Genomic DNA, 12,124 nt, shown 5'->3' on the forward strand with positions numbered 1-12,124 from the left:
GTTAACTCAGCTGGAATCTAAAGCTGAGCAGACTACAATTTACAGTATACCACAGCCCAGTTTAAAAAAAAAAGTAGTATTCCATTAATAAGTTGCTAACAGATATTCAACACCCTGACCTCTAGCCTAGATATTTCTATTTATGGTTAATCAGTTGTATTTGTTTGTGATTAGTGAAAAATCATATACAAATAATATAAAACAACTAGGGCTGTCAATTAATCTCAGTTAACTTGCGATTTACTAAAAAAAATTAATTGTGATAAAAAATTAATTGCACTGTTAAACAATCAAATACCAATTGAAATTTATTAAATATTTTGGATGTTTTTCCACATTTGCAAATATATTGATTTTTTTTATTACAACACAGACTACAAAGTGTACAGTGCTCACTTTATATTATTATTTTATTACAAATATTTGCACTGTAAAAATGATAAATAAAAGATACAAGTACTGTAGTGCAATCTCTTTATCGTGAAAGTGCAACTTACAAATATAGATTTTTTTATTTTTTTGTTACATAACTGCACTCAAAACCAAAACAATGTAAAACTTTAGAGGCTACAAGTCCACTCAGTCCTACTTCTTGGTCAGCCAATCACAAAGACGAACAAGTTTGTTTACATTTATGGAAGATACTACTGCCTGCTTCTTATTTACAATGTCACCTGCAAGTGAGAAGAGGCATTCACATGGCATTTTTGTAGCCAGTATTGCAAGTGTAAGCGGGGGAATAGTCCTGCTATTGTGGGGAACTTTCCTGGCTTCTGCACTACCCCGGTGAAGTGGGCTAGCGAAAGGATCTGAGTCCTCGCTCCCACTTCCTTTACCCAGTGGCCTCCCTGACCTTGAGGACTCCCTTTCCACTCTCCTGTCTGGCAGAGTCCTCGTAACCCCAACAAGGCTGGGCCCAGAATTCCTGGGGGGCTTGACCCCTAACCCTGCTGTGGTCACCTAGGACAGGGGCTAGCATCTCCCCACTCCGGGGTACTCTCTCTGCATTGGGTACTTCTCTGACCCACTGACCATTACATACAAGTTAAAGCAAATGCAAGTTATTTAATCAACAATTAATTTTAAAAAGAATAAGGAAAAATGGGAAAGATTAAAGGAAACACATCAACTCGCTCTGTGGCAGGGAACATCACAAACAGCGTCTCTGGAATGTCAGGGCAGTTCACAGTCTGTTCCTTATATGTCTCAGGCCGCCTTCTCAGGCCCTGGCTGTGCTGCAGGGATGCTGTGGGTTGGACACTCTCTTTGGTGGTGGCCACACGCTCTCAGGCTCTAAGTGGTAGGACCCTTCTTCCCAGTGTGGCCCCCGCCCTGTCAGGGTTATGATCCAAGCCTGGCCTGCAGAGCCCCTTGGCTGAGGCATCTCCCTGTGCTGGGTCCGCTGCCCAGGGTCCCCCTTGGTCTCCCCAGCTGCTCACCGCACCCAGCCCCAGACTGCGCCAGCCCCAGCTGCACCACTCTGTCTCTGCACTGCTGCTGCTCTGCCTCCAGCTCCCTGGGCTGCTTCTTTGGCCTGTCTGCCTCTGGTTGCTGCAGCTCTGCTCCCACGACAGGTCTGCTCTGCAGGCTGCTTCTGTGACTCTGCTCCCAGCACTGACCTGCTTCCTGGGCTGCTTTCCTGGCCCCTCTGGCTCTGGTTGCTGCAGCTCTGCTCCCAGGACAGGTCTGCTCTCTCTGGGCTGTGCCTCTGGCTTTGCTCCCAGGATAGGGTCTGCTCTCTCTGGATCTGGCCCAGCTCTGCTCCCCAGCTTAGCTTGGGCCCCTGCTTTCTCCTTAGCTTGGCCCCACTCTGTCTGACCCAGGCAAATCCAGCTCACATGGAGGATGGGACCTCCCTGGCCTCCTGACTGTCTGATTAGCCTGCTCGCCCTGTCATTCAGGCTGTCCTGGAGCATTGGCCTCTCCCTATTGTACCTGGGGGCTGTCAGTCTCAGGGTTCTGATTCCCCATCGACCCTTCTCCCTTTTAGTACTTTTAACATCTCCACTGAATGTTAGTAAGGGGGCAACAGTCCCCTTACACAAGGTATTTATGTGAGAGATATGCTAAACATTCGTATGCCCCTTCATGCTTCAGCCACTATTCCAGAGGACATGCTTCCATTCTGATGATGCTCGTTAAAAAAATAATGAGTTAATTAGATTTGTGACTGAACTCCTTGGGGGAGAACTGTATGTCTCCTGTTCTGATTTACCTGCATTCTGCCATATATTTCATGTTCTAGCATTCTTGGATGATGACCTTGCATATGTTCATTTTAAGAACACTTTCACTGAAGATTTGACAAAATGCAAAGAAGGTAAAATGTGAGATTTCTAAAAATAGCTACAGCATTCAACTCAAGGCTTAAGAATCTGAAGTGCCTTCCAAAATCTGAGAGGGACGAGGTGTGGAGAATGCTTTCAGAAGTCTTAAAAGAGCAATGCTTTGATGCAGAAACTACAGAGCCCGAACCACCAAAAAAGAAAATCAACCTTCTGCTGGCGGTATCTGGCTTAGATGATGAAAATGAACATGCATCAGTCTGCTGCTTTTGATCGTTATCGAGCAGAACACATCATCAGCATGGACTCATGTACTATGGAATGGTGGTTGAAGATGAAGGGACATGTGAATCATTAGCACATCTGGTAGTATCTTGCACCCCCAGCTACAACAGTGCCATGAGAACACCTTTTCTCACTTTCAGGTAACATAAACAAGAAGCGGGAAGCATTATCTCCTACAAATTGTAACCCAACTTGTTTTATCTGAGCAATTGGCTGAAGTAGGACTGAGTGGCCTTGTAGGCTCTAAAGTTTTACATTGTTTTATTTTTGAATGCAGTTATTTTTTGTACATAATTCTACATTTGTAAGTTAAACTTTCATGATAAATAGATTGCACTACAGTACTTGTATGAGATGAACTGAAAAATACTATTTGTTTTTTACAGTGCAAATATTTTAAATCAAAAATAAATATAAAGGGAGCACTGTACACGTTGTATCCTTGTGTTGTAATTGAAATCAATATATTTGAAAATGTAGAAAACATTCAAAAATATTTAAATAAATGGTATTCTATTATTATTTAATGGCACGATTAATCACGATTAATTTTTTTAATCGCTTGACAGTCCTAAAAGCAACCTAAGCTAAAGAGTTTCAGTGGAGTTGTGACACACAGGAAGATCCTGAACGTGATGTCCTGACCCAGTCATATAAGATGAGGCAGGATTATGTCCCCATCACAGGGCAAGAGTGGCTACAGTCAAAGCACGGCCATATTTTCGGTAGCAATTTTTTAATGTCTTGCTCATTCAGGAAAGAAAATATCATTTGGACATTTTTCTGTGACATGAAATCACAAAGAATCTGTATTGGAATTATTCAGTTAACAGCCTATTGGCTGTGAGAACAGGTCACTAACTGAACTAGATGGTACAACCAAAGAGAACCCATGAGCTAGAGCTAGTAAAAAAAATGCTCAATGCTAGAAACCAAGTGAGTGTATTTTAAAAAGGGGTTTCCAGAACTACAAAAGTCTTAATTTTGGCTTGTTTGCTTCACATTTTTTCCAGGATGGTTTGCATGAGAGCTAGGAGATTTTTTTTCCCGAGGGGGGCAAGTGGGGGTATTAACTTGGATATTAACTTCAGCCAGGTCTCTCGCTCCCATTTTTGTCAGCATGAAAATGAATGCAGCAAAGAATAATTTTATAAAAGAAAAAAGCAAAACCGAACACCCAACCTTTGAAATTATCATAACTTCTTCTGGCAATAATGGGAAGTGTGACGGCGTGTTGGGAATCCACAGGCTAATCATTGTTTAACCAGCTGAGCCCCTGGGAGACCTTGAGTAAGGAGAGGTTTCAGAGTAGCAGCCATGTTAGTCTGTATCCGCAAAAAGAAAAGGAGGACTTGTGGCACCCTAGAGACTAACAAATTTATTTGAGCATAAGCTTTCGTGAGCTACAGCTCACTTCATTGGATCGATGAAGTGAGCTGTAGCTCACAAAAGTTTATGCTCAAATAAATTAATTAGTCTCTAGGGTGCCACAAGTCCTCCTTTTCTTTTTGAGTAAGGAGAGGAGTTCCTGATTACCAGATCAGATTGGGACTAGATAGCTAATGAGCTCACTAACAAGGAGACTGGATGAAAGACGAAAGGAAGGAAGTGCAAGGGGAGGGAGGGAGACCTGCTCTGATAAAGGGAGCTCTCTGTGAGGAGAGACCTTCCCCAATCTCTCCCGTCTTCCCCACCTTGAGAGAAGGGGTAGTTAGGCTGAATGACTCCATAAATATTATGGCTGCATGAGTATGTAAAACTTGGTAAAGTGAAGCACTGTAAATAACTACACGATGGTATCTACAAAAGGAAGGTATCTGAACAGTTTGTGCGAAAGCAAAGCAGACGGGAGCAAAGAAAGTACTGACATTTTTGCACTGGGTCCCCATTTGTGTTCCATCTGCAAAAAAAAATTGCAAACCGAAATATTAATTTTGCATAATGCTGAAGCGATTAGAGACCGGATCACATCTCTGGCTAGACACATCACGTCTTTGGTTTGCTGTTACTTCAAAATCCTCCATCCACTCAGATTTCATACAGCTGTGAGGATTTCTGGGCAACAATTCACTTATTGCAGTCTGTGGGTTGCTGCAGGAAATTAAATAGTGGAGACAGGCTACAAGATGACATGAATATATACCCATTCTCCGTGAGCTGTGGCATTTCACATGCACTTTCTTGGGAAGGAGCATGTGTGGTTTGATTATACTCATTAAAGTTAATTTAGGTTGATTACAGCATTTAGGGTAAGTAACATTAAAGATACAAGAACATAATCAAACCATGTTGTTTCATTACACATTTTGGCCCACTCCTCCATGCCTTCTCCACTAAAAAACCCATAGCAGTTAATGGAAGTTTTGGCAGTGCACGCACTGTAGGACTGAGTCCTTTTGGAGAGCCACTATACAGTAAATTTGGACTACAAAAAAAGTTTCAATTTTATTGACATAGCAGTGACAGAAGGCTAGATCTTCGGGTTTTGCTGAGTTACGTATGGACTCGGATTTGGAGGGAGGGAAGTGGGGTTATAGAGATGCTGTTACTCAATTACTGCTGTTCTCAGGCAGCCAGGGGCTGGTCAGACTTCCAAGAAACACCAACCCCAGTGCTGCTCTAACTTAAGACAGCAGTAATGACCTCATGAGGCAATTCCGCTGGTATTGAATTTCCACAGTGGTGTGTGTTTCCCCCTGGCATCCAACACACCCATGATATACTCCCTCCCAGACTATGTAACTGTCTGAATAGGCTTCATGTTGCCATGGCAAGGGGAATATCTGCTTGCCAACTTTGCCACGTTTGAGCCAACTTTCTCTCATCTTTGTGCTGCCAGGGTAGTGTGAAGGGATGGAATGGGACTCAATGAGGATCAAGCCCAAGGTTTGGAATATTTTCCTAAAACAGCTGTTTTCCAGATGCAAAGACAAATTCCAAGAGTTTGAATCTTTGCTGGACTGAAATTTGTTTGTCTAAAATTTTACAGTGAGAGGCCAAGATATTTGTACTCTTATTGACTTGATTAATGTAAACATGATTTCTTTTCAAAATCATGTTTTTTTTTCCTTTTGGATGAATCATGTAAACTTTAGTATGATTCAAGCATTAACAAAAGGCATTCATTTATGTTGATTTAAACTCTGCCAATGCAATGAGATGGTTGTGCTAAGATATGTGAAAGCTCTGGTGCTGAGGAGGAGTAAATGTTTCTTATTTAAAAAGCAGCACTTTCTGCATCAGTGAAAAATGGTTCTTGTTCTCTGCCCATGCACTCCTAACTCCCAGTGGATTCAATAGGAGTTTGAAAGAATTCAGAATCAGGTTCCATATCACAACTAATAACAATTTTCAGCATCAGCTATAGCAGAGTTTCGGGAGATTCAGAGCTGGTGACCTCCCTTCCAGACTAAGCCAGATTCTGATACGCTTATTCATGGTGACTAGTACCCTAAGCACTCCTACTGGAATCAGTGAGGCCACTCCTGCAGTCAGGTGCCAGGCAGGGCAAGATTCTGATGCTCTCACAATTAGTAAGAAATATTTTTTGATCTGCATTTCCGAGAATGCCACCATTTGCCAGGAGCAGGTGACATTTTGTAGCCAGGACTACAGCAGAGATAACAACTAATAATGAAACTTCAAGTGTCATTCATTAGTAAAGAAGGTACAACATTTTAAATACACTCTCAATTCATTGGGGTGGAAGAGGCAGCTGATGAAAGATACTGTTACCCCTTTTGACCCAAGCAGCTAGTCAAAGTTTGGGGCCTTGCAAGTTGTTTCCACTAGGAGGAGAAACTACTGATCGAGCCAGGTATTTTCTCTGGTGCAGTCTTGTTTATTTATAAAAATAATACAAAAATAGGGTGACCATATTTCCCTATGCTGAATATGGGACACCTGGTAAAATTACTCATATTCAAGTGAGTTCAACCGCAGTCAATCAGAACTGTGCAGTACAAACGTTTAAATTAACATCAAGTTGACTGAGACCCTGTTAACTGAGACCCTGCATAGTTGGATTCTTTTTATTTACCTACTCATCTTTAAGGTTCACACAGGGAGAGGTGGTGCACATACACACACTCACACACACCTCTCTCACACTGGGGATGACCGACCAACCCGGCGCTCACCGCACTCCCTGCCTGGCTGGGCTCCTGGGACAGACCTGACTCTCCTGGTGCCTGACGCCACGTCTTCCCAAGGCAACACATGTGGAAGGGCACGCAGGGTCAGATGTCCCCCTCCCCACTTTTCTGCCAGGGTTCACAGAAGAATGTGGCCAGCAGTAGCCTTTCGGCACTGTGCGGGAGGGAAAGGACGGGAGCTGCTTCCAGCTGGGGGGGTGGGAGGGATGACCTGCCCACGTCTTTGCAGGGCTCATCTTTAAGAAAAAGTCAGGACACTTGCAGGAAGACTTAAATACGGGACTGTCCCTTTAAAAACGGGATGTCTGGTCACCCTATACATAAAGACCTATTTCCTTGAACAAGGAAGAAATCAAACAGCAGGAAAGACAGTTTCTTTGCTTGTTGTTCCAAACCTTCCTTCCCACTTTGGCCTTCTGTGTGGGTGGGTAGACAAGCAGTTCCACCAGTCAATGCCTCCTTAGCCCCTGCATTTGATACCCATTGGGCCACATCATTCAACTTCTAGCCAAGCTTTTCAATTTGCCTGCATTTTGGATGCAGTGCTTCAATCACTTCTTTGACATGAAAGGAAGATTCCCCAACACATAATAACAGGGTTTAACCTAAACCACAACAACTTCCTCATTATTGCATTTTGGTGCAGGCAGGAGCAAAAAACAGCAGTTCTGTGTTCCTATGGATAAAATAAGCTGAAAGTAGTATAATGTGTTCAGTGTAATGTACAGTTAAACTCTTTCATTGCCTTACAGCCCAAATATAAGGTTGAACTGGGGAATGACCCCCATCTTAAGTAGTCTTTGATTGCTAGCTAGTTGTGATACTTCAGTGTTATTGCCATTATTAAAGAGAACTCTGATTTGTAGAGATCTGAGAGCAAAATTAGGATGAAAAACATTCAAGGCTTCTATGACTACTTCTGTGTATTCCTGCTTAGACACAGCCAAAATCAGTTTTGTGCCTGGCTAGAGACAGTCAGCAGCAGGGTCTCATCACTCAAGATGTTTCTCTTTGCAATGATCTCGCCCGTGCTGCTGAGTCATAAACAAACAGGATGAAGGGGTTGGTGATCCACCTCTTTCCCCTCTGTGGGTCTGAAGTTGCTTTAGATACTGATTTATGAGTTCCTGATGGTTCCCAAATGGCTTCTGGGTTCCCTCAGTGCAGTCTAAAAGAGAGGCCGCAGATCCAAGTTTCTCCATTGCACTTAGAAAAGCCAATTTCCAAGTTTTCTGATAAATGTTTCTACCATGTTATACCTGAACAGAACATTCATATTCCACCCTAGAGGTGAGAAGACTCCCAGAGAAGAGAAGAGAAGTATGCCACCCACAGGGGATTACTGAAAGGGTCCGCAAGGGGAGAGTGCAGGTTTTTCAGGATAGCCTATACTTGTGCTCTTCAGTCAAGTTTGTACTCTGCTTATTTATATATCTTAGGTACTTATAAGTAGGGTTAAGATTTTGTCACAGGTATTTTTAATAAAAGTCATGGATAGGTCACAGGCAATAAACAAAAATTCAAGGAAGCCCGTGATTTGTCCTCGACTTTTACTAAAAATACCCCATGGGGGGACTAACAGTTGGATTCTGACCATTGGTCACTGCTCCAGCCCCAAGGACCGACCACAGGGCTGGGGGTGGGGGCTGTGGACAGCTGCTTCAGCTGAAGCCAAAAAAGTCACAGAGGTCTGTTGAAGTCATGGAATCTGTGATAGAGTTTGATCCTTATTTATAAGTGATCGCCATTACTATACTAGCCAAGTGCCTCACACCATCTCTGAGGTAGGATGGCATTATGATCCCCATTTTACAGATGGGCAACTGAGGCACAGAGCAGGTAAGTCACTTGCCCCAGGTCACACAGGAAGTCTGTGGTGGGGCAGGTACTTGATTCTATATCTCTTAGTCCTAAACTAGTCTCCTAACCACTGGACTATCTTTCTTCTCTCCCTCATGAGGACTTGCTGGTGCAGAGAGAACCCCTGTCATCAAAGAGCAATGCAAAAGCCATAAGTTCATTGCATGGCCTTCAGTGAAGTTTGCTACTTTACCAGCTGGCAGAAGTTTCAAGGATTTTCATAGCAACAAGAACTTGATTTTGTATGAAACTTTGAACCCATGAAACATTCAGTGTAATGTTTTCAATGTGTGGCCAGGCCCCTACTCTTCGCCGTCATTGTCTTGGTACAGGTTGAAATTAATTGGTGCCACTGAATGTGAAAATCCTGAGCGCTTCCCGAGATGTCTTGAATCAGCATTCTCCTGTTGTGCACCCTGGCATGTCTTTACAAATCATCTTCAATACAACTATCAGAAACATAGCATAACACACTGTGTGCAGCACTGGAGACATCAGTTGACCCCTTGCTTCATCACTTCCTGAAGTTGGAAAGTGGTGGGTCAGATTCTGGGCTCAGACAGCGCAACAAAATTGTCCTAAAGGGTGGCTGGGCATGTCCCTGCCATAAGGGAATCCCCCAGGAAATCTAGTGCCAGCCACCTGTTCACCTGCATTATGCAAAAGAGGCATGCCAGAAATGATTAGAGGTGTGTTGGGTATGCATATGGAATACACTGCATTCTAGCTGAGCCTCATCTGGTAGAAAAGTCTGTGTGGAACTCTTGTAACTGGCAGAACTTAGAGAAGACCTTGGGTTGCTCTAAGTTACTCCCAGGGCCATTTTGGCTCTGAAGATGAGAAGAAGAGAATGGCCTCTGCTCAGAGCTGCAGTGCTGAGGATTCAACCTCATTTCTCTTGGGCATCTTCAGCAATGCTGCTAATGCAGCGTGAAGCAATGAAATGTAACAAAGGCTCTGTTTCCAGTTTGGTACCTGATTCAGGCCCAATAACTTTTGAAATTATATTTATTGCACAGAGAAGAATAAAATTTTCTACAATGTTATGCACCTTAACCTTATTGTGTTGTATGATTCACAGAAATACTAGATAACACTTGACGGCATCCATCTTGATACTGCCAATCTGAGTAACTGGTCTTGTGGAGTTTTCAAGGCTTCAAGTTTTCTTAACCGCTTTCTTTGCTCCCCTCTGTACTGTTTTGTATAAGGTAAATCCAAGTATGCACACGTTTAATACTGTTTTATTATTAGAGATCTGCTGCATATGCTCACATCCTGCACTAATGTACACTGAAACACTAAGTAGTTTCTCAGATTATAACAAAATAGTGGCCTTAAAGGGCCACAGCATTACAGAGCTTATCTTTTGTCTCCAATTGTCATCATATTAAATCTAGTGAGTCCTAGTTTACATCTTTTGCGTAATCACCAGGCCCCTGAATTCCCTGGGCCCCAACTCACAATTTGGGAAACCCTGAGTCATTGTATCAACTTCCTCTGTAAGTGCTCCAACCGGTAGATGGGGGTTGTAAGAGGACCATCAGTGCTAGGTACTTGTGGTCCTGTAAAACAAAGGAAATTGGCTGTTGCTGGTGCTGTTTTCGTAGGACCCCTTTTTGACATGTATCTGTCTCCGAAGTAACTGAAAGCAGAAGCAGCCACTGAGTGCAGCTCTGAAGTCACTACTTCTGGGTGGGAGCAGTGAGAAGTGATAATCTTAAAAACAGCACCCATTATGAGTGTTCACTGTGTTGCATTAAAACACTATGCTCCCCCTCCCTCATGCACATTCTCCCCAGCAATCAGTTCAGTGTAGGCATAGATGTTTGCTCATGCTCCTGAGCACCATACAGGTATCTCTACCGTACGCGGAGGCATCTCTGCACAGGTGCTGAGCAGATGCTGGTTACAGTTATTGCAGCATCAGTCAGTGGGCTGCAGAATGAGCCCAGAAGGAGCAAACTGTATATATCATCTTTCTAATTGCCCTCTAAGACTCAATAGGAAGAGTCGATTCAACCTGTAGAGCATTAGCAATTTTGTTGCTAGTCTGAATTTTATCTTGTGAAGTTGTTTTCTATTTTAATATATCTTCTTAAATCTATTGTATGAAAATATGTTTCATATATTGTATTCAAATATTGTATGAAAAATTCACATCTACAGTCTCCTTCTTTCCAGGCTCTCTTTCACTCCGTTACAGCTGTTGCTCAGTTTTTCTCAGTCTCAGCTCCCAGACACTTCTTTCTTCTGAAACATACCCCATTTTAGGCTTCACTTTTTGCTGAGGCTTCAGACCTCAGCAGGTTCCCTCTCCACCCTTTTGCCATGGTCCTCAAGGACACATGACTTGATTCATAAACTCTAATCCTGCTCCTACTGAAGTAACAAAAAAACCTCTCATTGATTTCAGTGATGCAATTAGACCAGGGATGGGCAAACCTTTTGGCCCGAGGGCCACATCGCGGTTGTGAAACTATATGGAGGGCTGGGTAGGGAAGGCCGTGCCTCCCCAAACAGCCTGGCCCCGCTTCCTATCCACCCCCTCCCACTTCCCGCCCCCTGACTGCCCCCCTCAGAACCTCCAACCCACTGCTCCTTGTCCCTTGACCTCACCCTCCCAGGACCCCCGCCTCTAACCGCCTCCCCTCGGGACCCCACTCCCTATCCACCCCCCCATACTCCCCTTCCCTGGCCCCCTCCTTCCCCCCAGAACCTCCACCCCATCCAACTGCCCCCTGCTCCCTGTCCCCTGACTGTCCCCCGGGATCTCCTGCCCCTTATCCAACCCCCCTGTTCCCTGCTCCCTTACCATGCTTCTCAGAGCAGCAGGAGCTCACCGCCGGGCCGGAGCCAGCCATGCTGCTGCACTGCCCCGCAGGAGCGCATTGCCTGGCCGGAGTGGCGGGCCTGAGGACTGGCAGCACGGCGAGCTGAGGTGGCAGGAGAGAGGGGACAGCAGGGGAGGGGCCGGGGGCTAGCCTCCCTGGCCGTGAGTTCAAAGGCCAGGCAGGACAGCCTCGTGGGCCAGATGTGGCCTGCGGGCCATAGTTTGCCCACCTCTGAATTAGACCCATAGATTTTAATCCCAGGAGGGACCATTTAGAAAATTTAATCTGACCACCTATTTAACGCAGCCATAACATTTAATCAGTGACCTAGCCCAATAACTAGTGGATGAACTGGAATATATATTTTAGAAAGATATCTGGTCTTAATTTAAAGCCAGGAGCCTTAACTTAATCTGAGAATTTACCACAAATTATAAATTTCACCAAATATATCACCCCCAATTTGATTTAAACAAAAACTTTAGAAATTTTTAAATTTATATATATATATATATATATATATATATATATTCATTCGTTTCTGGGTAAGAGAAGAAATATTCTAATTTTTTAGTCTTCAATAATCTGACTGAGAATGCTAAATTTTCACTGATAATTACTTCTTAAATTAGAAGTTAGACACTCATGCACTATTAACCTTTTATGTAACATGAGAGTTTTTTATTTTGTTTAAAAAAAGATAGGT

Source organism: Lepidochelys kempii, chromosome 5 (genome assembly GCF_965140265.1).
Source record: "Lepidochelys kempii isolate rLepKem1 chromosome 5, rLepKem1.hap2, whole genome shotgun sequence".
Classification (NCBI taxonomy): Eukaryota; Metazoa; Chordata; order Testudines; family Cheloniidae; genus Lepidochelys; species Lepidochelys kempii.